Source organism: Podarcis gaigeae, assembly GCF_964106915.1.
Source record: "Podarcis gaigeae genome assembly, chromosome: 16".
Classification (NCBI taxonomy): Eukaryota; Metazoa; Chordata; class Lepidosauria; order Squamata; family Lacertidae; genus Podarcis; species Podarcis gaigeae.
The window spans coordinates 7,668,102-7,693,978 of record NC_139693.1 but is presented as its reverse complement, the minus strand read 5'-3'; the positions used below and the strand labels follow the sequence as shown (position 1 = coordinate 7,693,978).

The 25,877-nt window shown below is 44.4% G+C and overlaps 2 long non-coding RNA genes across 2 annotated transcripts; both read left to right on the top strand.

The window, feature by feature from the left end:
* The first annotated feature begins 712 nt into the window (after positions 1-712).
* LOC310833083 lies at positions 713-2,051 on the top strand. The gene is made up of 2 exons (XR_014558552.1): positions 713-866; positions 1,842-2,051. It is a non-coding gene; the product is annotated as an uncharacterized lncRNA (long non-coding RNA).
* A 4,732-nt stretch (positions 2,052-6,783) lies between these two features.
* Positions 6,784-9,590, top strand: LOC310833532. Its single transcript, XR_014558756.1, has 2 exons — positions 6,784-7,229; positions 9,383-9,590. It is a non-coding gene; the product is annotated as an uncharacterized lncRNA (long non-coding RNA).
* The last annotated feature ends 16,287 nt before the right edge of the window (positions 9,591-25,877 follow it).

The following is a 25,877-nucleotide window of genomic DNA, read 5'->3' as shown; positions in this document are numbered from 1 at the left end:
AAGCTGGAACCATAGAGCCGGGCATCTTTGCGATTTGCAGGGCAAAGGCAGAGAGGCCAAGAGCAGAGGATTCTCTGATCTTTTATTTCCAATTCGCAACCTGCGTCGTAACTTTCAAGCCAATCATAAACTCAAATTATTTTTTGAATGCACCAATGATCGGCTTGCTAGTCTATCAATTTACCTCTTGACAGCTGGGCCAATTTGGAATTCAAACTTTTAAATCAAAGGGTTTCCTCCCTTCCGCCAGAGACACATTCCCAGGCAATTCAAGGGCAGATAACAACACTGGGAGGGGGGATGTTTACATCATTGAACTCAGGTGTTAGATCCTTCATTAATCAAGACATCCTGGGTTCTAATAAACCTTTCAGCTGAGGAGTCAGTTGTCTAGAATTTTAAAGATACACAATTCCTTTCCCAGGGTCCTTGTGGCTGATGAAACTCCCACAAGGCCTCACTCTCTTTTGCTTGGCCAAAGAATAATTTTCTAAATATTCCTACTTTACTACACCATCTGCATGTGTTGCCCAGCTTGATGTTCTGCCATATCCCTTTGAGCATGGAGCTTAAATATTATTCTGTGGCAACTAATCACCATTCAAGAGGAAGGCTGGAGTCTGTCCCCATTTCCTCTACTTCCTCGACTCACCTGAAAATTCTCTTGACAGGTGAACATGTCAGGCAGCCGGACTGAACTGAAGTTCTCTTTTCATATAATTATCAATGTTTTCGATCGGTACGCTGAAGAACCACAGAGAATGGGCACGAGTGAGTGTGCAATGCTTCAGCCTAAGGAACGCCGTGTGCTGAGTGAGAGAGGCCTGCGTCAACTGGTAAAGGACCAGCTTCCAGACATGCCAATGGTGAGGAGCTGGAGAGGGTGGTTTGTTGCTCAGTTGGGCTACTGTTTGCAAAGGGGGAAGCACTTCAGTTCTCTGCATCTTTTTAAAATCCTCACTTCTCAGATTGCCCTTTGCTTTTCCCTTTTCGGGATTAATTTTATAATAAAATGATTTTAGAATGTTTTATTGTTTTACTGTTCTTACCTGCTCTGAGCCCGGCTTCAGCTGGGGAGGGTGGAATATAAATAATTTTTATTATTATTATTATTATTATTATTATTATTATTATTATTATTAAATTTCTTGTTTTGAAGCTATCTCCCCTTCAGTTGTAAAGCCATTACTTACCATTCCCCTGTCTTGGCCGGTACTAGTCACCTGCTAAAGTACTTTTTCATTTTTATACTTATTTAGCAGAATGATCCGCACAAGGGCAGCCAAGCCTCCTCCCTCTCTCCTCCCTCTGCTCCCTCTCCACAACCTTCCAGAGTGGATTTTCTGTGACTGCACTGAGGAGAGGAAGGAGGGGATGTTCTGTTACGCTTGCAGAAGTTGTTCCACAGACAGAAAAGGAAAGGAAAACCCCACTTGGGTGCAACACATTTACGGTTTAATCTACAAAGACCTCTAAATAGGTAAGTTATCCTTGGTTATCAGCCTGCTAACTGTAGAAGGATTGGGCTGAAACTACCACTGCTTTCAACCTTGGATTTTTCTGAGCCAGCTTTCCCCATTGTGCTTTCCCCCAGGAGTGTCTGGACCACAACCTCTGTCATCTCTGACTGTTGGCTGTACTAACTGGGGCCAATGGGAGTTGGGAGCCCCATGACATTAGGAGAGACACAGCTCTCCTAGAACATCCCAGGAAGGATGACTAAATGTATCATACTCTTGTGTGTGCTTGAATTTATCAGAAGACCGCTTGCTTTTTCCACTGGTTTCAGCCACTGTAACCATCTTTCCTTCTTTATTCTCTCCCAACTGCACAACAAAAAGGCCTCTTCTGTCGTTGATGAGGCCTTGGAAGGAAACGATGGCAATGTTGACTTCAAGGAGTTCACGGATATAGTAAGAAGATGGCTTATCATGTCCTATGAGAACTCCACAGCATGAAGAACCAACCTGGAGGTGAAGAATCCATCAACTCAGCTCCATCTCTAAAGCTCATGTCCTCCTGCGACAATAAAAATTTGATTCAAAGATCCATCACCTTTTATGTGGTGTTTTTCAGAAGCACAGTAAAATCTTAGCTGGAGCAAAAACTGCAGGTCAGGAACATTCCACTCAGGGATAAGTGGCTTCCAGTAGGATAAACGAGAAGTGGCCAAAAGACTTAAGTAAGAAAATAGAAATCCGGTTTAAAGACCAACGTAACATACTGTTTCTTTTTGTTAGAAGGAGGAAACTGGTTCTGGGTGGTGGGTGGGGAGCTGGAATTTTGGATGAAGAGGAATAGAAGCTCGTTTGAAAGGAAGAGAGAGAAATTGTAGAGCAGCTGGATAAATTATTAGCATCAGTCTTCACCCTTCACTGCAGAAGATATAGTGCAGGTCCCTGGGCCTGACAAATTAATTGACAAAGATCATCATATCCCCAGGTCCAGAAGGGCTCTATGCATTAGCTGTTGAGGAACTGAAATGTTCATAAGACCTGCCTCTAAAGATTGGAACATGGTCCACATGACACTGTTTCTTAAAAATGGCCCCCAGTGGGGATCCAGGCGATTCCAGGCTGGTTAACTCAATGTTTTTCATGGGAAAACTGATGCAAAGTATTGTTTGTTTTTAAAATATTCTTTAAATTTTTAAAGCAAATTAATACAGTGTCTAGCCGCCCCAGTAAATACCTGTGCCAGACAAATTAGTTGACAAATTAAAGATCATCATATCCCCAGATTCAGAAAGAATCTAAAGAGGTCTTAAAGAATCTAAATGGGATGTTCAGAGTAAAATCTTCACAGGACCTGTCTCTAAAGACTGGAACATGGTCCATGAGACACTGTTTCTTTAGACAGGTTTTCAAGTTAGCAAGAGCATTAAGATTATACGGTGGTACCTATTAGGCATGGCGCAGCTAATTGGTTTACGACCCCAATTAGCCGTAGCTTAAACGAACTGCAGCCCAGCACGTTTCCTTCCAGCTGCGCCTCTTGCTGCTCCGATCCTCTGTTCGCCACAAATGCAAACACAGCGTGCTGTTGCTCCTCGGTGTTTAGAAGATCACACACCCCCAGTCAGTAGTGTGTTTACTTATCAGTCTTTATTACAGCAGTAAAACAATAAAACAGAACTCTTCAGACTCTCCCTGGACTGCTAGCGTTCATGGCTTCTTTTCCTTCGAAAGACAGAGACAAACAGGCAGTGGAATCAGACCACTCCCTCAGTCACGCCTCAGGAATGGATAGACGTCATCCAGAACTCCTTAACCCTGTGAGTTCTGAAACCAATAACACCCCCTCTTCTATCCAGTCCTGAGGTGACTTGGGTGTTTACTTTTACAGACCTCTGTGGGATCAGTCCCTTTCCCAATGCCCTGCGCCTCCTCCTGGCGTTCCTGTCAGGCACCTGTGGAACCTCCTCCCAACTCCCAGGTTTACACTGTGCGAAAACAACCCACACACCTGTGTCCTGATACCTCTCAGGTGGAATTCCCTTCGTGGCGCGACTGGACCGCCTGGGCACAAACTCAGGTACTTCCTCTGACTCACTGTGGTCAGCAGGTGTGTCCTCTGCATCACGGGATTCCCCCTCTGACTTAAAGCGTCTTCGAATTCTCTGCATTACGCTAACAGGAGATGCAGGCTCACTCTTGGGCTCTCTTTTAGCAACCTGTGGAGATGCCCCACCCTGTTCTTGACCCTGGTCAGGGACCTGGTCCTCAACAGGTTCAGCCTCTGGCTCTCCATCCTCAGAATCTTCCCCCTCTGAATCAGACAGACATTCTGAGAGAACGTCACGCCTAGCAGGAGTCTTTGACCAACCATCCTGCTCATAGAACTCAGCATGTTTACTGACCAGAAGCTTGGTCTGATCACCTTCTGGATATGCAAACCTCCATCCCTTAGTGGCTGGCTCATATCCACAGAAGATCATTTTCTGGAACTTGGGTCCACCTGGCTTCTGTAGTGCCTTTGGCACTGGCACCGAGGCCGGTGACCCAAACGCACGGAAGAAATGAATCTGAGGTTTCCTTCCGTGAAGCATGAAGAACGGGGTGTCACCTACCACTGAATTGTAGGACCGGTTCAAGGTGAAATTCACAGCCTGAACAGCTTCCCCCAAAAGCTTGGAGGCAAACCAGAGTCTGACAGCAACACCTGTGTAGCCTTAACCAGAGCTTCACTCCTGAGCTCTGCCACCCCCCTCTCTTGAGGAGAAGTCACCTTGTGATGTATCCCTTTCTGGCTAAGGAACGTCTGCAGAGCAGACCCAGTAAACTCTGCACCTCGGTCACTATTGACTGCCTGCACCTTGGTGGAGAACCTTAGTTCCACCTCCGCAACCCAATTTTTAATCAGTTGCGCTGCATCTTCCTTGCATTTCACAACATGGGCCCAGGAATTCTGCGTATGATCATCTGAAATTGTCAGCAGAAACCTGGCTCCTCCCAGACTTGGCTTTGCCATGGGGCCAAACAGATCTATGTGCACAAGCTCAAAAGGTTTTGTGGTTACCCTGTCCACCCTGGGGTAACTGCCCCCTTTTACCTTTGCCCTTTTGCAAGCCCTACAATTCAGGGATTTTCCACATTCTTGTATTTTACAACCTTTAGTGCACTCCGGTAACATCTGGATTTCTTCCAGAGAACTATGTGCTGTCTTCTTGTGCCATGCACACGCACATGAAACATGAGTGGGAACTGTAGCACGCATAGCTTGTGCCCTCTCAGCATTCCCCTCACCCCTCAGAGGCGTTTTAAGAACAAAGAGATCATTCTGCCCCTTTTCCACACTGACCAGTTGCTTCCCTCCTTTGGAGATTGTACAAACATTGTTTTCAAAGCAAACCCGATACCCCTTCTGCAACAAATAAGGAACAGATAAAAGACAGCATTTCATCCCAGGGACCACGTAAGCTTCCAACTGCCCCTGCAAAACAGAAAGATAAACATTTGCAACGTTAGACACAGGTTTCTTTCCCCCATTAGCAAACTGAACAGTTTTCCCAGCTGGAACAGCCCTGCAATTCCACATCTCGACAGCAGGGGTCTCTGGTATAAGATTCCGATTAGCTCCAGAGTCTATTACAAAACACATTTCATTGTCTCTCTTAGAGCTGTCCTCAAACTTTGCGAGAGAAGCCGTCAGTTGATAAGCATCCTCATTGTCTACAGCACGTACTCCTTGTGGCTTCCCACGCCTGGCCCCCTTGCCGGGCTGGTTTCCACGGAAACCTGGCTGATTCCCATGAGAAGCGACCTTGACAACATCCTGCCCCGTCTCCCTGCTTCGGTGGGGGCAAGAGTGACGCAGATGGTCAGGAGAATTGCAGACAAAACAGCGTCGACGATCACCAGTGGAAAAAGCCTGAACCGTGCATTCTGCTGGCTTGGCTCCGCCCTTGCAACCGGAGCTCCCGGTGCCAGCTCTGCCCTCTCTGATACAGCGTTCCTCTTCATCAGATAAGCGTCCTGTCACGTAAGCAAGCGTCAACGCCTGGGGATCCATAGATTCCAAAGTTAGACACAAATTGTCATAACTTTTGTCCAGAGAGCTGAGCAAAATATACACTTTCAGCTCCTCAGTAAAGTTCACTTGTAACAGCCTCAGCTGGTTGAACACAGACAGCATCTCAGTTACATGCTTCCTGATGCTATCCCCAGGACGTAACTTCATCTCAAACAAGCGTCTGGTGGTGTGGATCTTTGCCCCAGATGTGGTTCTATGATGCACCCTTTCCAACGCTTGATAGGCCTCAAAAGCAGTCTCCAGCCCCTCTACCAAAGGCAGCTGTGAACCTTCCAAACTAAGCACAATAGCTCCCAGGGCTCTCTGATTTCTTCTCTGCGACGAGTGAGCAGTCGCAACCTCTGCTGCCGAAGCACCATCCGCTGGTGGGGGTAGTGGAGGCCCTTGGACTGCCTCCCACAAGCCCTTAGCTACCAGCCAGGCCTTCAGCTTCTGGCTCCATTCTTCCCAATTTTTCCCATTTAATTTTTCGAATGGGACCGCGTATGAATCGTGGCCGTTCGCCATCTTTTCCCCGGAGCCCCAGCTTACTCACGTAACCAGTCAGCTTTCCGGCACCCGGTGTTCAGCTGCTCTCAGCTCTCAGCTCCTTCCAGCCAGCTGCTCTGCCTCAGAACGCAGACAGGACCTCAGCTTTCTGTAGCGACTTGGCCTCCTGGCTTCAAACACACACCGGCATGATGTCGCAACAGCTTCAAAGCAGTAATTAGCGATCCATAACCTATTAGGCGTGGCGTAGCTAATTGGTTTACGACCCCAATTAGCCGTAGCTTAAACGAACTGCAGCCCGGCACGTTTCCTTCCAGCTGCGCCTCTTGTTGCTCCGATCCTCTGTTCGCCACGAATGCAGAGTAAACACCGTGCTGTTGCTCCTCGGTGTTTAGAAGATCACACACACCCAGTCAGTAGTGTGTTTACTTATCAGTCTTTATTACAGCAGTAAAACAATAAAACAGAACTCTTCAGACTCTCCCTGGACTGCTAGCATTCATGGCTTCTTTTCCTTCGAAAGACAGAGACAAACAGGCAGTGGAATCAGACCACTCCCTCAGTCACGCCTCAGGAATGGATAGATGTCATGCAGAACTCCTTAACCCTGTGAGTTCTGAAACCAATAACAGTACCTTGGGTCTCAAAGTTAATCTGATCCGGAAATGCGTTCCAAGACCAAAGAGTACCAAAACCAAGGCACACTTTCCCATAAAAGGTAATGCAAAAATGGATCAATTTGTTGCCATTCAGGAGGAAGGCTGGAGTCTAACTCCATATCCTCCACTTACTTAACATTGATTGTTTGATGTTGATGATGATGATGCTATATTAAATATATTACTTGTACTCCACCCATCCGCATGGGTTGCCCAGCTTGATTTTCTGCCAAATCCCTCTGAGCATGGAGCTTAAATATGATTCTGTGGCAACTGATCGCCATTCAAGAGGGAGTCTGGAGTCTGTCCGCATTTCCTCCACTTCCTTGACTCACCTGAAAATTCCCTTGACAGGTCAACATGTCAGGCAGCCGGACTGAACTGGAGTGCTCCATTTCTAACATAATCAATGTTTTCACTAGGTATGCAGAAGAACCACAGAGAATGGGCATGAGTGAGTGTACAATGCTTCAGCCTAAGGAACGCCGTGTGCTGAGTGAGAGAGGACTGCGTCAACTGGTAAAGGACCAGCTTCCAGACAGGCCAATGGTGAGGAGCAGGAGAGGGTGGTTTGTTGCTCAATTGGGTTACTGCTTGCAATGGGGGAAGCACTTCAGTTCTCTTCATCTTTTCAAAATTCTCACTTCTCAGATTGCCCTTCGCTTTTTCCTTTTCGGGATTAAGAAATTTCTTGGTTTGAAGCTATCTCCCCTTCAGTTGCAAAGCCATTACTTACCATTCCCCTGTCCTGGCTGGTACTAGTCACCTGCTAAAGTACTTTTTCATTTTTTATTTATTTAGCAGGATGATCCGCACAAGGGCAGCCAAGCCTCCTCCTCTCTCCTCCCTCTGCTCCCTCTCCACAACCTTCCAGAGTGGATTTTCTGTGACTGCTCTGAGGAGGAGAAGGAGGGGATGTTTTGTTATGCTTGCAGAAGTTGTTCCACAGACAGAAAAGGAAAGGAAAACCCCACTTGGGTGCAACACTTTTACGGTTTAATCTAGAAAGACCTCTAAACAGTTTACCCAAGATTTAAAAAGTGAAAACCAATGTTAGAATCAATCTGGCATAAAATTTAACAAAATGTTATGAAGTCTAGCAGTGAGGAAACAAAAAATGCATTAGAATGTTCTCTGTGAAAATTCCATGTTATAAGTTACTGTTTTCTTGGTTCCAATAGTTGCAATGCATTTTGGTCCCTGAGTGCAGAAATTGCCCCGTCAACTGATGGGGGTCACTGTGAGTTGGAAAGTCCAGCAATATTCGGGGGTGGTGGTGGCAGTTTTCCCATCCCTCCTGTAAGTTATTCTTGGTTATCAGCCTGCTACTGAAGGATTGTGCTGAAACTACCACTTTGGGCTGGTCCTGGGGAGGTTACCGTGCGGCATGGTCTGAGTCTGGTCCTGGGTCGAGGGTCTGGAGGCTGTCTGTCAAGGGGGTCCAAGGCAAGGAGCCAGGCGTGGTCAGGAACTCTGGAAGAGCAGGTCAGGCTGCTGGCAGAAATAGGTTTCCAGCAATGTTGCTCCCGAAACTTGGGACTGGGCTGACTAGCCTTTATCTCTTCTGGGGCCAAAGCGGTCCTGATCCACAGGTGGCTCGCCTCTCCTGGCCTGGAGGTGAGCACTCCTCCTGAGAGAACTTAGTTCCCTCCGCCTCTCTGCTGTCAGTATATGGAAACATCACCGCTGCAGACAGCCAGTTTGTTGACATCACATGATGCGCTTATCTGTGGGAAAGAAGAATTTCCCAGGACGTTCTCAGGCTGGATAAGTCTTTGTGAAGAGTATAACTTGAAACCCTCTGACTGCGCATGTTCAGGAAGTTTGTCGGACTTGCTGGAAGAACTGAACTGAAAGGATGGATGTGTTTTTCTCTAGTGCTGTAATGTCAGATATAAACATCATGTAAATAGATTTCTGACTTATTTTTCTTTCCACTGCGGAAGCAGGAGGGAGGGGTTGTGCATTTTACCCACTCTTGGGAAAATGTAGCCTATCAAAATCTCCCTGGTCTGTCTGGATATCAGCCAGAGGAGGTTACCGGTAAGCAAGCTCCGAGGACAGTGAGAGGGGCCAGCCTCTATGGCGGGGGCTTGCAAACCAACATCTGCCCTGAGCCTCTGCAGCTCAGGAGAGGCTGGAGGGGTACTGGACCCAGAGGCAACCTCCCCCTCCCCTGACAGGGCTGGAAGAGGAGCACCTGCAGGCAACGGGTCCTCAATCACCTCCGGAGCCAGAGTGGATTCATCTGGTGTCTGCTGCTGAGGAACCGGCACACGTGTGGGCCCTTCTGATTCAAGCCCTTGCCCTGGCTCAGCTGGCCCTGGAGGCGGGGACAACTATGCAGGCTGGGATTCTTCAGGTTCAGCCTCTGAATCAGATTCCCAGGCCATCACACACTGCTTCCAACCTTGGATTTTTCTGAGCCAGCTTTCCCCATTGTGCTTTCTCCCAGGAGCTTCTGGACCACAACCTCTGTCATCTCTGACTGTTGGCTGTGCTAACTGGGGCCAATGGGAGTTGGGAGCCCCATGACATTAGGAGAGACACATCTGTCCTAGAACATCCCAGGAAGGATGACTAAATGTATCATACTCTTGTGTGTGCTTGAATTCATCAGAAGACCGCTTGCTTTTTCCACTGGTTTCAGCCACTGTAACCATCTTTCCTTCTTTCTTCTCTCCCAACTTCACAACAAAAAGGCCTCTTCTGTCGTTGATGAAGCTTTGGAAGGAAACGATGGCCAGGTCGACTTCTGGGAGTTCATAGATATATTAAGAAGATGGCTTATCATGTCCTATGAGAACTCCACAGCATGAAGAACCAACCTGGAGGTGAAGAATCCATCAACTCAACTCCATCTCTAAAGCTCATGTCCTCCTGAGACAATAAAGATTTGATTCAAAGATCCATCACATTTTGTGGGGTGTTTTTCAGAAGGACAGTAACAGAATCTTAGCTGGAGCAAAAACTGCAGGTCAGGAACATTCCACTCAGGGATAAGAGGATTCCACTGCTTGGCCACTGCTGAGTTTTCCAAACTTGCTGGCATATTGAGTGTAGCACCTTAACAGCATCATCTTTTAAAATTTTAAATGGTTCAGCTGGAATATCATCACTTCCACTGGCCTTGTTATTTGCAGTGCTTTCTAAGGCCCATTTGCCTTCACTCTCCAGGATGTCTGGCTCAAGGTCAGCAACCACACTACCTGGGGTGTATGAGCCATCCATACCTTTCTGGTATAATTCCTCTGTGTATTCTTGCCACCTCTTCTTAATGTTTTCTGCTTCTGCTAGGTCCTTACCACTTTTATCCTTCATTACGGTAATCTTTGTACAAAATGTTCCTTTCATATCTCCAATTTTCTTGAACAGATCTCAGGTTCTTCCCATTCTGTTGTTTTCCTCTATTTCTTTGCATTGCTCGTTTAAGAAGGCATTCTTGTCTTTCCTTGCTATTTTTTTGGAAATCTGCATTCAATTTCCTGTATCTTTCACTATCTCCCTCGCTTTAGCTTGCTTTCTCTCCCCTGCTATTTGTAAGGGCTTGTTGGACAGCCACTTTGCTTTCTTGCATTTTCTTTTCATTGGGATGGTTTTCGTTGCTGCCTCCTGTATAATGTTGCGAGCCTCCATCCATAGTTCTTCAGGCACTCTGTCCAGCAAATCTAAATCCTTAAACCTGTTCCTCACTTCCAAAATAGATTGTATTTTACCGGCCCACTGGTTTTTCTTACTTTCTTCAGTTTAAGCTTGAATTTTGCTATAAGAAGCTGATGATCTGAGCCACAGTCAGCTCCAGGTCTTGTTTTTGCTGACTGTATAGAGCTTCTCCATCTTTGGCTGCAGAGAATATAATCAATCTGATTTCAATGCTGCCTATCTGGTGATGTCCATTTGTAGAGTCGTCTCTTGTATTGTTGGAAAAGCGTGTTTGTGATGACCAGCTTGTTCTCTTGACAGAACTCTATTAGCCTTTGCCCTGCTTCATTTTGAACTCCAAGGCCAAACTTGCCAGTTGTTCCTTTTATCTCTTGATTCCCTACTTTAGCATTCCAATCCTCTATAATGAGAAGAACATCCTTCTTTGGTGTCACTTCTATAAGATGTTGTAAGTCTTCATAGAATTGGTCAATTTCAGTTTCTTCAGCACCGGTAGTTGGTGCATAAACTTGGATTACTGTGATGTTAAAAGGTCTGCCTCGGATTCGTATCGAGATCATTCTATCATTTTTGAGATTGCATCCCAGTACAGCTTTCACCACTCTTTTGTTGACTATGAGGGCCACTCCATTTCTTTTATGGGTTTCTTGCCCTCAGTAGTAGATATGGTCAACCGAACTGAATTCGCCCATTCCCGTCCATTTTAGTTCACTGATGCCCAGGATGTCAATATTTATTCTTGCCATCTCATTTTTGACCACATCCAACTTACCCAGGTTCATGGTTCTTACATTCCACGTTCCTATGCAATATTTTTCTTTACAGCATTGGACTTTCCTTTCTCTTCCAGGCATATCCACAACTGAGTGTCCTTTTGGCTTTGGCCCAGCCACTTCATCAGCTCTGAATCTACTTGTACTTGTCCTCCGCTCTTCCTCAGTAGCATATTGGACGCCTTCCAACCTGAGGGGCTCATCTTCCAGCTTCATAACTTTTATATGCCTGTTGTCTTTGTCCATGGAGTTTTATTGGCAGGGATACTGGAGTGGCTTGTGTAATATTCTAAATTACACAAATACATATCATATAGTCCGAATATTTTGCCAAATTATAAATTTTTATTGGGACTTCCCATGCTTCAAGTTCGGGGGAGCTCTGATCATCTTATATCTCTACTGCCTTGAATTACCAATAGTTCATTTAAATCTTCCTGTTATTAACCTTCCTTCCTTCATGGCCTCTGAGTTCTTTCCACAGGCGAGTTGAAGTAAGCAATGATGCGCTTCTGTGTGAATTTTGTATGCTTGACTCTCCAATTGTTGCAGTATATCCTCACATGCTGGTGTTTATGCCAAATCAATCCAAAAGTCATTTCGCTGCTGGCAGACGCCATCTTCTCTCAGTTCCGATGAAATCAAATCTAGGCATTTGCTCATTAATTTTCCTAGACCAGTTGCATCAAATATTAGCATTTCTAGAGGAGATTTGCCAAATCAGATTTGAAGTGCATATATAGTAACAAATTAAGAGCTCACCTTCTTCTGGGGGGTTGTTGTCAGGTATTGTAATAAATCATAGTAAAAAAATAATCTTTACCCCCCTCCTTTTCTATTCAGTTCCAACATACCGACTAAGATGTTATTCTTTCTTCTTCTCAATCACTCTTGGCACCTCAGTGGCTTAATTGGCAGATTAATTTCCCCCTCCTCACTTGAAGCATGTCCAAAACTTAAATCCAATTTTTCATCTTAAGAAATGGAACTAGGGGTGCTCGCGGGGACAGCGTCCAGGAGATTCAAATCTTCAGGTATACAGGATGCAGTTCCAACCATCTGCTCCTCGTACACTCCTGGGGCATCAATTGGGAACAACTGGTGACCTGGGTGTCTCCTCCCTTTATTTTCCATCTTTGTAGAAATTACAATTTAGCACTTCTCATGGCGTGGCATCACTGGAAGTTTAAGGGATCTTGATGTTCTGCCAGATCCTGCTGGAACCTGCCTCTGATCATGGTGCTTAAATATGATTCTGTGGCAATTAATCACCATTCAAGAGGGAGTCTGGAGTCTGTCCACATTTCCTCCACTTCCTTAACTCACCTGAAAGTTCTCTTGACAGGTCAAAATGTCAGGCAGCCGCACTAAACTGAAGTTCTCCCTTCATATCATGATCAATGTTTTCGATCGGTATGCTGAAGAACCACAGAGAATGGGCACGAGTGAGTGTGCAATGCTTCAGCCTAAGGAACGCCGTGTGCTGAATGAGAGAGGACTGCGTCAACTGGTAAAGGACCAGCTTCCAGACATGCCAATGGTGAGGAGCAGGAGAGGGTGGTTTGTTGCTCAATTGGGTTACTGCTTGCAATGGGGGAAGCACTTCAGTTCTCTTCATCTTTTCAAAATCCTCACTTCTCAGATTGCCCTTTGCTTTTCCCTTTTCAGGATTAATTTTATAATGAAATGATTTTATTTATTTTTTTTTTTAATATTTTTTATTAAGATTTTCCAAATTAAAACAAATTAAATCCAATTTATACACTTCTTCCAATAACCAGGACTCCCCCCCCTTCTTGTGTTCAAAATCTTCTAAATAAACAATTAAATTCAACAAGTTCTTATCCCCAAATTACACTCATCGTCAATAACCCAATTTTTTCAAATTCCCATCCCCTAAGATCTGTCTTCCCTTCCACGAGTTCCCCCCTTTCAGATATAGTGCAGATGAAAAGAAAATACAAATACAAAAAGAAAGAAAAAATGATTTTACAGCCTTTGGATTCCAAATTTCCCTCCCCTCTTTCCCTGTTGCGTTCCTTATATCCCTCTTCTAATATCTTCCTGGTGTTCCCACATTTCACTAAACCCATATCTCTCTGATTCTTTACCAGTCATTTTTAATTACAAGTGTCCAATCTTAGAAGGGGTCTATCTCAAAAAGGGGCTCATTTCTTCTATCCAGATTTTTGTATCCAGGAGTAAAAACTCCAATTTTATTTCCATAAGCTTGTCAAATCTGGATATCCCAAATGTCCCCACTTCCAGTTCTGTCCAGTTCTTGTTGTTTCCTTATTCTTGTCGGTCACTCTCCTCCTTTTTGTTTCCCTGTTCTCCCGCAGAAAGGTTCTTTTTCCAAAAGCTTCTAATTCCTCTGCAGAGGCTTGTTATTCAGGAGCAAAACATTACGTCATGTCCCTTTCATTTTCCAACAGATAAATCCATTGTTTCTTGTAGTATGTAGACCTCTGTAGACAAAATAATGTTCCATTTCTGCAGTTTCCCAGGAGGTTGAAAGTTCTGTTCAACTGTTCAAGTTTCCTAGCAAAAACACTTGCAGTATCCCTCAGCTCCTCTAGATGGATTACAGTAACTGAGTTCCCTTCCAGATCACATCCACCAGTCCAAATAGCTTGTTAATCCTTATTTGAAACAATTTGTATCTAATTTATATCCAAATGTAACTGGCAAAGTCCTCAAAACACCGTCTCTATTTTGTTCTTCCGTTTTGACAGCTCTTTGACAGCTGTCACAACCTCCATTACTCTTCTCCAGGTATTCTCGCAGATCGCTCCAGGGATTCCGGGGGGGGGGGGGTTGCTTTTTAATGCAAATTCTCCTTTTCTCCTCCAGCTCAAACTTATAATTTTCCCTCGCGAAGTTGTTAGTTCATCAAGATAGGGTTACACTCGATCTTAGTTGTCAAGTCCTTTGTTTTGTCTTTTCTACAATAAAGGGGGGGCTGACTTCCTTTTTTCCACCTCCCCCGTTCGCATCAAATTTTAAAAATTTATCCCTCTTTTAATCCATAGTCCAATTACTCACGGGTTTTTCTTTTGGCTCCAAATTTTCAATAGAAGAAGCTAGCGCTCTCCACCGAATGGCATGCGGCTTCGCTCGGCAGGGGAAGCGGCGGACTCAAAGCACCCCCCCCCCGGCGCCCGTTCCTTAGCCTTTAAAAAGGCTCTTTCGCGGGCCGGGGAGGGGCGCAAAGGTGCCAGCCGAGTCACCATGTCCATGGGGCTCCGTGCCCATGGCTTTTGAGGGTCCCTGCGTCGCCGGCGCGGTAGAACTCAACCCCTGCCGAGCCGGCTCCCTCCGGAGCACGGAGGGAGCCCGCCATTCGGCGATGGCACCAACCCGGAAGTCCTATAATGAAATGATTTTAGAATGTTTTATTGTTTTACTGTTCTTACCTGCTCTGAGCCCGGCTTTGGCTGGGGAGTGCGGAATATAAATAAAATTATTTATTATTATCATCATCATCATCATCATCATCATCATCATCATCATTAAATTTCTTGTTTTGAAGCTATCTCCCCTTCAGTTGTAAAGCAATTACTTACCATTTCTTGGTTCCAATAGTTGCAATGCATTTTGGTCCCTGAGTGCAGGAATTGCCCTGTCAACTGCTGGGGTCACTGTGAGTTGGAGAGTCCAGGGATATTCGGGTGAGGGGGGCAGTTTCCCCTCCCCACCCCTCCTGTAAGTTATTCTTGGTTATCAGCCTGCTAACTGTAGAAGGATTGGGCTGAAAAGACCACTGCTTCCAACTTTGGATTTTTCTGAGCCAGTTTTCCTCATTGTGCTTTCCCCCAGGTGTGTCCGGACCACAACCTCTGTCATCTCTGACTGTTGGCTGTGCTAAGATTAAGATTATACGGTGGTACCTACATATGATATATTAAATATATTACTTGCCCCCCACCCATCTGCATGGGTTGCCCAGCCGTTCTGGGCAGCTTCCAACAGAGTAGAAAAAAAGACAATGAAACATCAGATATTAGAAACCTCCTGATACGGGGCTGCCTTAAACTTCTACGGAAGGTCATTTGATTGTTTATCTCTTTGATAGATGATAGGAGAATGTTCCACAGGGTGGGCACTACCACTGAGAAGGCACTTTCTGTAACTTCACTTCTCACATTGAGGGAACCACTAGAAGGCCCTCAGACCTGTACTTCAGTGTCTTGTCTGAAACAGGGGTTGGAGACGTTCTTCAGGTATACAGGATGCAGTTCCAACCTTCTGCGCCTCGTGCACTCCTGGGGCATCAATTCGGAAAGCTGGTGACCTGGGTGGGTCCTCCCTTTATCTATCATCTTTGTAGAAATTACAATTTAGCACTTCTCATGGCGTGGCATCACTGGAAGTTTAAGGAAACTTGATGTTCTGTCAAATCCCTCTGAGCATGGAGCTTAAATATGATTCTGTGGCAACTAATTGCCATTCAAGAGGAAGGCTGCCGTCTGTCCTCATTTCCTCTACTTCCTTGACTCACCTGAAAGTTCTCTTGACGGTTCAACATGTCAGGCCGCCGGACTGAACTGGAGTGCTCCTTTAATGACATAATCAATGTTTTCAATAGTTATGCAGAAGAACCACAGAGAATGGGCACGCGAGAGAGTGCATAAGGAACCCCTTGTGCTGAGTGAGAGTGGACTGCGTCAACCGGTAAAGGACCAGCTTCTAGACATGTCAATGGTGAGGAGGGTGAGAAGGTTGTTCGTTCCTCAATTGGGTTACTGCTTTTCTTGGTTACAGTTACAATTCTCTTGGTTAGAATTCTCCAGATTGCAACCCCACCATCACCAGTGAGGGCTTGGGAAAGACTACAACCTGGAACCCTGGAGAGCTCCTGCAAGTCAGTGTGGGCAGCACTGAGCCCGTTGGAGCCACGGTCTGACTCGATATAAATAAGCCAGTTCCTATTTAAACCAGCCCCTTCTTCCCAGTGCTGGATTTAGGATTAACGAGGCCCTAAGCTACTGATGGTAACGGGGCCCTTTATATCTCCAGCTGTCCTTTGTCAACAACAAACTGTCGCTGTTTTTCATGTTGACTATATGCTATATGGTAATTTATGGACCTAATAGGTATCTAAAGCCATTTGCACATGTTGTTCATGCAGAATGTCGGCACACTAGATATAGAAATGAGCAAAACAGTGATATTTTAGGGAGCAGGCTAGGAGGCGGGGCCCATCACTTACATCATAGGAGCATACACAACACAAAACACTGTTGCTGTATGTAGGTTTTATTTTATTTGTTTTTTTATCTTATATTTTGGAAATGTACATTCAGTTTTTCCCCCTTTAATTTTTTTTGGGTCCCCCAAGAGAGTGGGGCCCTAAGCTATAGTTTGTTTAGCTTATACATAAATCCAGCACTAGGGACGCGGGTGGCGCTGTGGGTTAAACCACAGAGCCTAGGACTTGCCAATCAGAAGGTTGGCAGTTCGAATCCCTGTGATGGGGTGAGCTCCTGTTGCTCGGTCCCTGCTCCTGCCAAACTAACAGTTCGAAAGCACGTCAAAGTGCAAGTAGATAAATAGGTACCGCTCCAGCGGGAAGGTAAACGGTATTTCCGTGCGCTGCTCTGGTGCGCCAGAAGCAGCTTAGTCATGCTGGCCACAGGACCCGGAAGCTGTATGCTGGCTCCTTTGGCCAATAATGTGAGATGAGCACTGCAACCCCAGAGTCGGTCATGACTGGACCTAATGGTCAGGCGTCCCTTTAAATCCAGCACTGATCACACTCCTTGGAGGTCAGATCTCAGCGGTGGCCACCTCTGCAGAGACCTCTTGGCACTGCTGGTCTCCCCCTTAGGGAGGAAATAGTGGGGACCTGCCCTCTGGGGTCTCCTGGGGTCTGTACGCACCCAGCATGATTCAGAGCAGGCTCTTTTTCCTTCCACAACTGCCCCTGTCCCCACTTTAATTGTTGGTTAAGGTAGATTTGATTCTCCTTCTTGTTCCCAATATCTTCACTCACCCCTCCTTCCCTGGTGGGAGGGAGGACACTATTTAATGCTTTGCCTCAGGGGCCAAAAAGTCTTGATCTGTCCCTGTGCACAGGGTTGCAAAGCTAGCATCCATGAACACTTCTTTGGGAGAAAATCTCACCAAAACCAATGGAACATGCTCTAAAGCAAGCAGGCTCAATCTCTTTTGCTTTCTTGTAAATGAAACTGTTCCCTGCTAAACTTTGCTTTGTGTGGCAAGGAAACAAACAGGTTACTCCTCTCTTTCGGCAATGAAACAATTTTGTTGCTGTTATGACCCTCTCCCTTCTGGGCGCCCGGATCGTAAAATCGCTCTTCTTCGAACTTACTTCAAAGGAAGCCTGGTATAGAATAAGAGAACAAGAAGGATGCACGTTTCATGAAGACTGGAAAATGTTTACTGAATATGTGGGTGAAGATTGCGTTCATTTAAAAATGCTGGTAGCATTAAGACAAATTCAACAGCGTAAATAAGTTTTGCTGGATGTAACAATTAATTACTGAATGGTTTAGTTCAGGCATAGGCAAACTTTGCCCTCCAGATGTTTTGGGACTGCAACTCCCATGATCCCTAGCTAACAGGACCAGTGGTCAGGGATGATGGGAATTGTAGTCCCAAAATATCTGGAGGGCTGAGTTTGCCTATGCCTGGTTTAGTTCATGTAAAATATTCAGGGATGTATGGTATGCAAAATGAACCTCGGAAAGAGAAAAAAGGAAGTCACTGATTTAAGGTTGTTTCAATGAATATTTTGAAATGCAATTTAGAAAATTTAATAAAAAATTATATAACAACAACTACTACTACTTATTATTATTATTACCCCACCCGTCTGGCTGGGTTTCCCCAGCCACTCTGGACGGCTCCCAACAGAATTAAAAGCACAATAAAATATCAGACATTAAAAACTTCCTAAAAAAGGGCTGCCTTCAGATGTCTTCTGAAAGTCATATGGTTGTTTATTTCCTTGACATCTGATGGGAGGGCGTTCCACAGGGCAGGCACCACTATTGGGAAGGCCCTCTGCCTATATACCTATATATATATATATATATATATATATATATATATATATATATATATGGTGAGTATTGTGGGGTGCATAGAATTAACACACTAAGACCCTATTCAGCCCAATAGGGTAACTTTTCTTTTCTTTTTGGAACAAAGGAACTCAGAAAAGGGGCTGGCAAGTTGGGGCACGGGAACGATTTACTTGTTTCTTGTAACTTGAAGCCATTGGTTTGAGTCCTTCCCTCCAGAACAGGAGAAAACAAGATTGTTCCCTCTTGAGAGATTTGAAGACGGCTATCGTATCTCCTCTCAGTCTCCTCCACAAGGAGAAGGGGACGACAGAGGACGAGATGGTGGGACAGTGTCCTCGAAGCTACCAGCAAGAGTTTGACCAAACTGCGGGAGGCAGTGGAAGACAGGAGGGCCTGGTGTGCTCTGGTCCAGGGGGTCACAAAGAGTCGTACACGACTAAATGACTAAACAACAATAACAATATGTGCATTGTTTTTTATGTCCACAATATGTGCATTTCCCCAAACAACACAGAGTTGTGCCATTCACTTGCAGCAGTGGGACCAGAATCAGACAATGGCACGTCCCTGAAGAATTCAGGAACCACGATTGTTTAATCTTGCAGATTGCCTTGCTGAGGTATTAGAAAGCATTGTATATTTCCCTCCTAGTACATTTCCACTGTTCCATTGGGAAACCTGCTTGGTGGAAAAAACAACAAACAATAAAGCCTGTCTTCTCTGCCTGTCTTCCTCACCCCAGGCTGTCAACACAACTATGTGCAACAATTTGCTGAATTTGGAAGAGAGGGAAAAAGTGTCCAGAATTTTGCAGAAATGCAGGGGGAGGACCATGGCTCAGAAGTTTCCAGGTTCCATCCCCAGCCTCACCAGTTAGGGCTGGGAAAACAGTACAACCTGGAACCCTGGAGAGCTCCTACAAGTCAGTGTGGGCAGCACTGAGCTTGTTGGACCCACGGTCTGACTCAATATAAATAAGCCAGCTTCCTATTTAAACCAGCCCTTTCTCCCCAGAGCTGGATTTAGGTTTGATGAGGCCCTAAGCTACTGAAGATAATAGGGCCCTTTATATGTCCAGCTGTCCTTTGTCAACAACAAACTGTCGCTGTTTTTCATGTTGACTATATGCTATATGGTAATTCATGGACCTAATAGGTATCTAAAGCCATTTGCACATGTTGTCCATGCAGAATGTAGGCACCCTATACAGTGGTACCTCGGGTTACATATGCTTCAGGTTACATACATTTCAGGTTACAGACTACGCTAACCCAGAAATAGTACCTCGGGTTAAGAACTTTGCTTCAGGATGAGAACAGAAATCGTGCTCCGGCAGTGCGGCGGCAGCAAGAGGCCCCATTAGCTAAAGTGGTGCTTCAGGTTAAGAACAGTTTCAGGTTAAGAACGGACCTTCGCAACGAATTAAGTACATAACCCCAGGTACCACTGTATATAGAAATGAGCAAACCAGTGATATTTTAGGGAGCAGGCTAGCAGGCGGGGCCCATGACTTACATCATAGGAGCCTACACAACACAAAACACTGTTGCTGTATGTAAGTTTTATTTTATTTGTTTTTTATCTTTTATTTTGGAAATGTACATCTAGTTTTTTCCTTTAATTTTTTGGGGGGCCCCCAAGAGAGTGGGGCCCTAAGCTATAGTTTGTTTAGCTTATATACAAATCCGGCACTGCTTCTTCCAGAACCTCAGGGAGTAGAACCTTCCATTATTTACAGATAGGTAGCCGTGTTGGTCTGCCATAGTCAAAACAAAAAAAAAATTCCTTCCAGTAGCACCTTAAAGACCAACTAAGTTAGTTCTTGGTATGAGCTTTCGGTATCTGAAGAAGTGTGCATGCACACGAAAGCTCATACCAAGAACTAACTTAGTTGGTCTTTAAGGTGCTACTGGAAGGAATTTTTTTTTGTTCTTCCATTATTTAGTTATTATAGGGGCAGAGATCTCTCCCCTACCCCCAAATGTTAAAGTTGTTTATTTATGTAACAACAGCAGCTAGGATTCTATATGAGCAGAAAGGGAAGGCAGAAGAAGTTCCAACCAGAGGAGTATTGATAGGTAAGATAATGGACTATGTGGTACTGGAAAAAGTAACATCAAAATTAAGACAAGCTGAAGAAAAATTCTGGGAATTATAGGGATAGAACGGGGTCAGCAAACTTTTTCAGCAGGGGGACTGTCCACTGTCTCTCAGACCTTGTGGGGGGTCAGACCATATTTTTTTGGGGGGAAATGAACAAATTTCTATGTCCCACAAATAACCCAGAGATGCATTTTAAATAAAAGGACATATTCTACTCATGTAAAAACACACTGATTCCCGAACATTTCCGCGGTCCGGATTTAGAAGGCCTGCCTGGTGTTTTTACATGAGGAAAATGTGTGCTTCTATTTAAAATGCATCTCTGGGTTATTTGTGGGGCATAGGAATTTCTCCACCCCCCCCCAATATAGTCTGGTCTCCCACAAGGTCTGAGAGACAGTGGACCGGCTCCCTGCTGAAAAAGTTTGCTGACCCCTGCTCTAATAAAAATAATAATTTATTATTTATACCCCGCCCATCTGGCTGGGCTTCCCCAGCCACTCTGGGCGGCTTCCAAAAAAATATTAATATACTGTAATACATCTAAAGAGCCAGGATGGTATAGTGGATAATGACGATGTGAATGTATAACATTAAATGGAAAATAAATAAAAATTATACAAAAAACAAAACAGACAAAACAAAACAAAAAGGACTCTGGGGTTTTTTTTTTTGGGGGGGGAGAGAAGTACTTTGCAACATTTTTTCAGTTCATTATGAATTATTTCCCAACACTCTTTTACTCTTTTACAGGTCCACCACACATGATAGAACGTGCCTTCAGTCTCATTACATCTCCAACAATTTCTCTTGCCAATTAACAATCGGGCAGTCTGTTTCCCCCCAGGATATTTTGCAAGTAAAGTCATGATTGTGATGCTGGTTCAGGAAACAAATTTACTTGAAAGCAAACTCCACTGAGGGACGCGGGTGGCGCTGTGGGTTAAACCACAGAGCCTAGGGCTTGCCGATGAGAAGCCACCTCACGCCAAAATTTCTTCAGAGAGTGTCTTCAGAGCACAGCACAATTTTTGCAGAGCAAACATTTGGTAACCTGGGTGAGTCATTCTGCTTTAATCGGATGTGGAAAACCTGTGTGCTGGTGGCAGTCTGTTGCCAACTAAGAATGGAGGATAAATTCAATTCAGTCAGCATTTAAAGGCTAACCTATCAAACTTGTGCTTTCAGAACAATATGCAAAGTGAAACTGGCAGCCTTCGAAATTCTCGCTTCTCTGAATTTTGTGATGCCATTCTCCAGCCAAAAAAGGACCACATTCACATCTCAAACATCCAGCAATAAGGGACTATGGAAGAGGTTTCTCTCCAGCTAACTATCTGTGAGGTCTTCAGGTACCCAAATATAGACGGTCTTTTACCCTCGCCAGATTTAACGTTCTTCCTTCTGCCTTACTTCAGGGCAGATTTGAGGGTAAACCATACACAGCACGGGTCTGTCCTTGTGGCTCGTTGGAAGTTGAAACTGCTTCACATGTACTATTACGTTGTCGTTTTTATGAGGATATACGTTTGACTTTTATTACACCTGTTTTGCAAAAGTCCAGGAAAGAATCGGAATACCATAGTTTAAAACTACTGCTAGAGGACAAGAATCCCAAGACTACATTAAATGTAGCTAAATTCTGTGTGTCTGCAATCAATCGCAGGAAGCAAGTGGTATCCCATAATGTTCAAACCCCTAAATGATAATTACAGGGGACACGCTAACAATTAATTTTAATTTTTATATTTAAAGCCTTGTTTTATTCATATTGTCCCTTGTATTTCTGATATTTTTTATGATCTGTGATATTGTGTTTGTTGACGCTGGTCTATGACCGTATTAATAAATTCATTCATTCATTCACATTCACATCGTACGTTTAAGATACTATGATGCCACTTTAAAAATCCATGGCTTCACACAAAAAGAATCCTGGAAACTAGTTTTTTAAGAGTACTTGGTTTCGTTAGGAGACCCTGTGAAGAGGAATAGATTGTTAAAGCACTCTGGGAATTGTAGACCTGAGAGAGGAATAGGGGTCTCCTAACGATGCAGGTGGCACTGTTGTCTAAGCCACAGAGCCTAGGGCTTGCCGATGAGAAGGTTGGCGGTTCGAATCCCCGTGACGGGGTGAGCTCCCGTTGCTCGGTCCCTGCTTCTGCCAACCTAGCAGTTTGAAAGCACATCAAAGTGCAAGTAGATAAATAGGTACCGCTCCAGCAGGAAGGTAAACGGCGTTTCCGTGCGCTGCTCTGGTTCGCCAGAAGCAGCTTAGTCATGCTGGCCACATGACCCGGAAGCTCCCTAGGCCAATAAAGCAAGAGGAGCGCCACAAACCCAGAGTCGGGCACGACTGGACCTAATGGTCAGGGGTCCCTTTACCTTTACCTTTAAACACCAGTGAAGTTAACCCCCCCAATTTCCTCCCTATGGAAGGAGGTTAAGAAATTGAAGGGGTGTTGGTGTTGGTTGGCTGGAAGGCTATTATCTAATCTGTTCTGGTATTTTTATGAGGGTAAAAGTCAAAGGGACACATTTTAGGGACATGATTGTACAGGAACCACACCACGGTGGTCTGAAACTGTCAGGATTTCTACAAAGAAAATAAATCCCCGTTGCTTCACCCATTTCAAAAGCTGCCTGCAGCACCTTAAATTTCAGGTTTCACAATGGAGGGTGTGCAAAGACAAATGAAGCAACACTGTGTGTGTGTGTGTGTGTGTGTGTGTGTGTGTGGCCTGGCCATTTTCCCCCACAGCCAGAAACGGACCTCTTCCAACCATGCTAGCCCCCCCCAAACTGCTTTTTTATCATGCTATTTTGTCATGCTATTAATTCCAAGCAAAGTGGGGTGCCAATTCAAACTGCTGGTTTAGACCTATAACCTTCACTTTCCAAAGCAATATGCAAAACTGAAAAACATCAGTCCTTCAGAATTTGTGCTGTTCTGAACTTTGCAGTGCTGTTCCTCCGGCCAAGTATTGTGTACAGAAAATACCAGGGACAAGATGCACCTATTAGTGAAAACGATGTGCATTAGACTAGGACAACGTTGCTTTGCAAAAATGTGTCTATCAGGCAAAATTGCACAGAGAATGTGTATATCAGGAGAAATTAGCACTTCTTTGTTGCAGCTTGCACCGAGAACCACTGGATGGCAATGTTCTGCAGCAAAGGGACTACCTTTTTGGAGTAGAGAAGACTAGAAGGTGGGCAAGATATCTATGCTCTGCAAATTCCGGCCGGGTTGCACAGTAAATATAACTTATTTTGAAATAATTTAGAGGGGAGAGAGAATTTGCATTGCTTAAATATGGCACCAAATCATTAATACAAAAGTTAAAAAGAGTTGGAGAAATCAGTTAATATGGATAGACATCGGGAAACTTAACAGGGGATTGCTGCATTTGACCGGGGGGGGGGGGAACCTAAACTGAAATCAAGGGAAAGTAGTTTGGTTACAATATCATCAGTTACATGAAATGTTTAAAACAGATAGGAAAAATGGTTTTTTGGACCAAAGCTCACAATTTGAAAAAGAACTTACACAAAACAAAGAAAAGCGTTTATCCAAAATGTACGATTAGATTGGGAAACAAAAGACGAGCTTGTCAAGGTCGCTATGACACACTGGGCAATAGATATAGGGAATAATACAGACTTTAATCTCTGGGGAAAACTCTGGAAGACCGACCTGAAGTTTACAGCGTGTTATTCCTTGAAAGAGAACAACTTGAAAATGTTTTACAGATGGTATTTAACACTGAGTAGGCTTGCTAAGGGGACGCAGGTGGCGCTGTGGGTTAAACCACAGAGCCTAGGACTTGCCGATCAGAAGGTCGGCGGTTCGAATCCCTGTGATGGGGTGAGCTCCTGTTGCTTGGTCCCTGCTCCTGCCAACCTAGCAGTTTGAAAGCACCTCGAAGTGCAAGTAGATAAATAGGTACCGCTCCGGCGGGAAGGTAAACAGTGTCACTGTGCGCTGCTCTGGTTTGCCAGAAGCGGCTTAGTCATGATGGCCACATGACCCAGAAGTTGTACGCTGGCTCCCTTGGCCAATAAAGCGAGATGAGCGTTGCAACCCCAGAGTTGGTCACGACTGGACCTAATGGTCAGGGGTCCCTTTACCTTTTAGGCTTGCTAAGATGTACAGTGGTATCTCAGGTTACATACGCTTCAGGTTACATACGCTTCAGGTTACAGACTCCGCTAACCCAGAAATAGTACCTCAGATTAAGAACTTTGCTTCTGGATGAGAACAGAAATCGCACAGCAGCGGCGCAGTGGCAGCAGGAGGCCCCATTAGGTAAGGTGGTGCTTCAGGTTAAGAACAGATTCAGGTTAAGAACGGACCTCCGGAACGAATTAAGTACTTAACCTGAGGTACCACTGTATAAGACTGAATCAGATAAGTGCTGGAGATGCAATGAGGTTGAGGGTACGATCTTTCATATGTGGTGGACCTCTAAAAGGGTAAAAGAGTATTGGGAGATAGTTTATAAATGAACTGGGGGAAAAATGTATAAAAGCACTTTTCCAAATAAAAAACCCAAAATTCTTTTTGTTGGGGATAATTGACTGAAATTCCTAGGTGTCAAAAAATGTTATTTATGTATGCCACTACGGCAGCCCGTGTTTTGTTAGCCCAACAATGGAAAATGAGTGAAGTCCCATTTCAAGAAGAATGATGGAATATTTGCAGCTTGCAGATCTAACTTATAGAATAAGACATTCATGTCCAACTCCCAAGAGACTGCAATCTACTCCCACTATAAAAAAATCTGGATTGACCAGGGACGCCATGCGAGCAACTGCTAGATTGCGACCAACTGGTTGGACATGCCTGGAATAAGAGAACAAGAAGAACATTCATTTAAAGAAGACCGGAAAATGTTTATTGAATATGGGAGGAAATTGTGTACACTTGAAAATGTTGGCAACATTAAGATAAATTCCACAGTGTAAATAAGTTTTGATGGAAGTAATATTGGAATACTGAATGGTTTAGTTTATATAAAATATGCAGGGATTTATGTTATGCAAATTGAACCATGGAAAGAGAAGAAGTTGTTGATATCTTAAGGTTGTTTAAATGAATATTCTAAATTGTAAAACAGAAAATTTAATAAAAAATACGATTTTTTTAAAAAAAGAGTTGGAGCCAGAATGCAGCCTTGGTCCACTCCTTGGGACATTTTAGAAACATCAGTCACACCACCATTTAAACCTGCTTTGACCTTCATTTCATACTGCTGTATAGTTCTTAGATCAACAGCAGAGGAATGCAGTTGCTGTTGGCAACTGATATTTCTTCCAGTGTTTATTGCGATAAATCGAATCAAATGCAACAGGAAGATCCATAAAAGCTTTGTAAAGATTATTTTAATATTGATCAATGGCACTGCGTCCTCCGAGCTCTGCTTGTTCTTCATAAATAAAGTTGTTACCTTTGCAACCAGTATGATAACTTTTAAAGGAGATATATCATGCATACAGTTTTCTGGAGATGTCTATTAAACTAACTGGCTGATAGTTTTGTGGATCTTTCCTAACCTGTTTCTTATAAATTGGGAAAATGAGGCATGTTTTCCATCCAGGGGGCA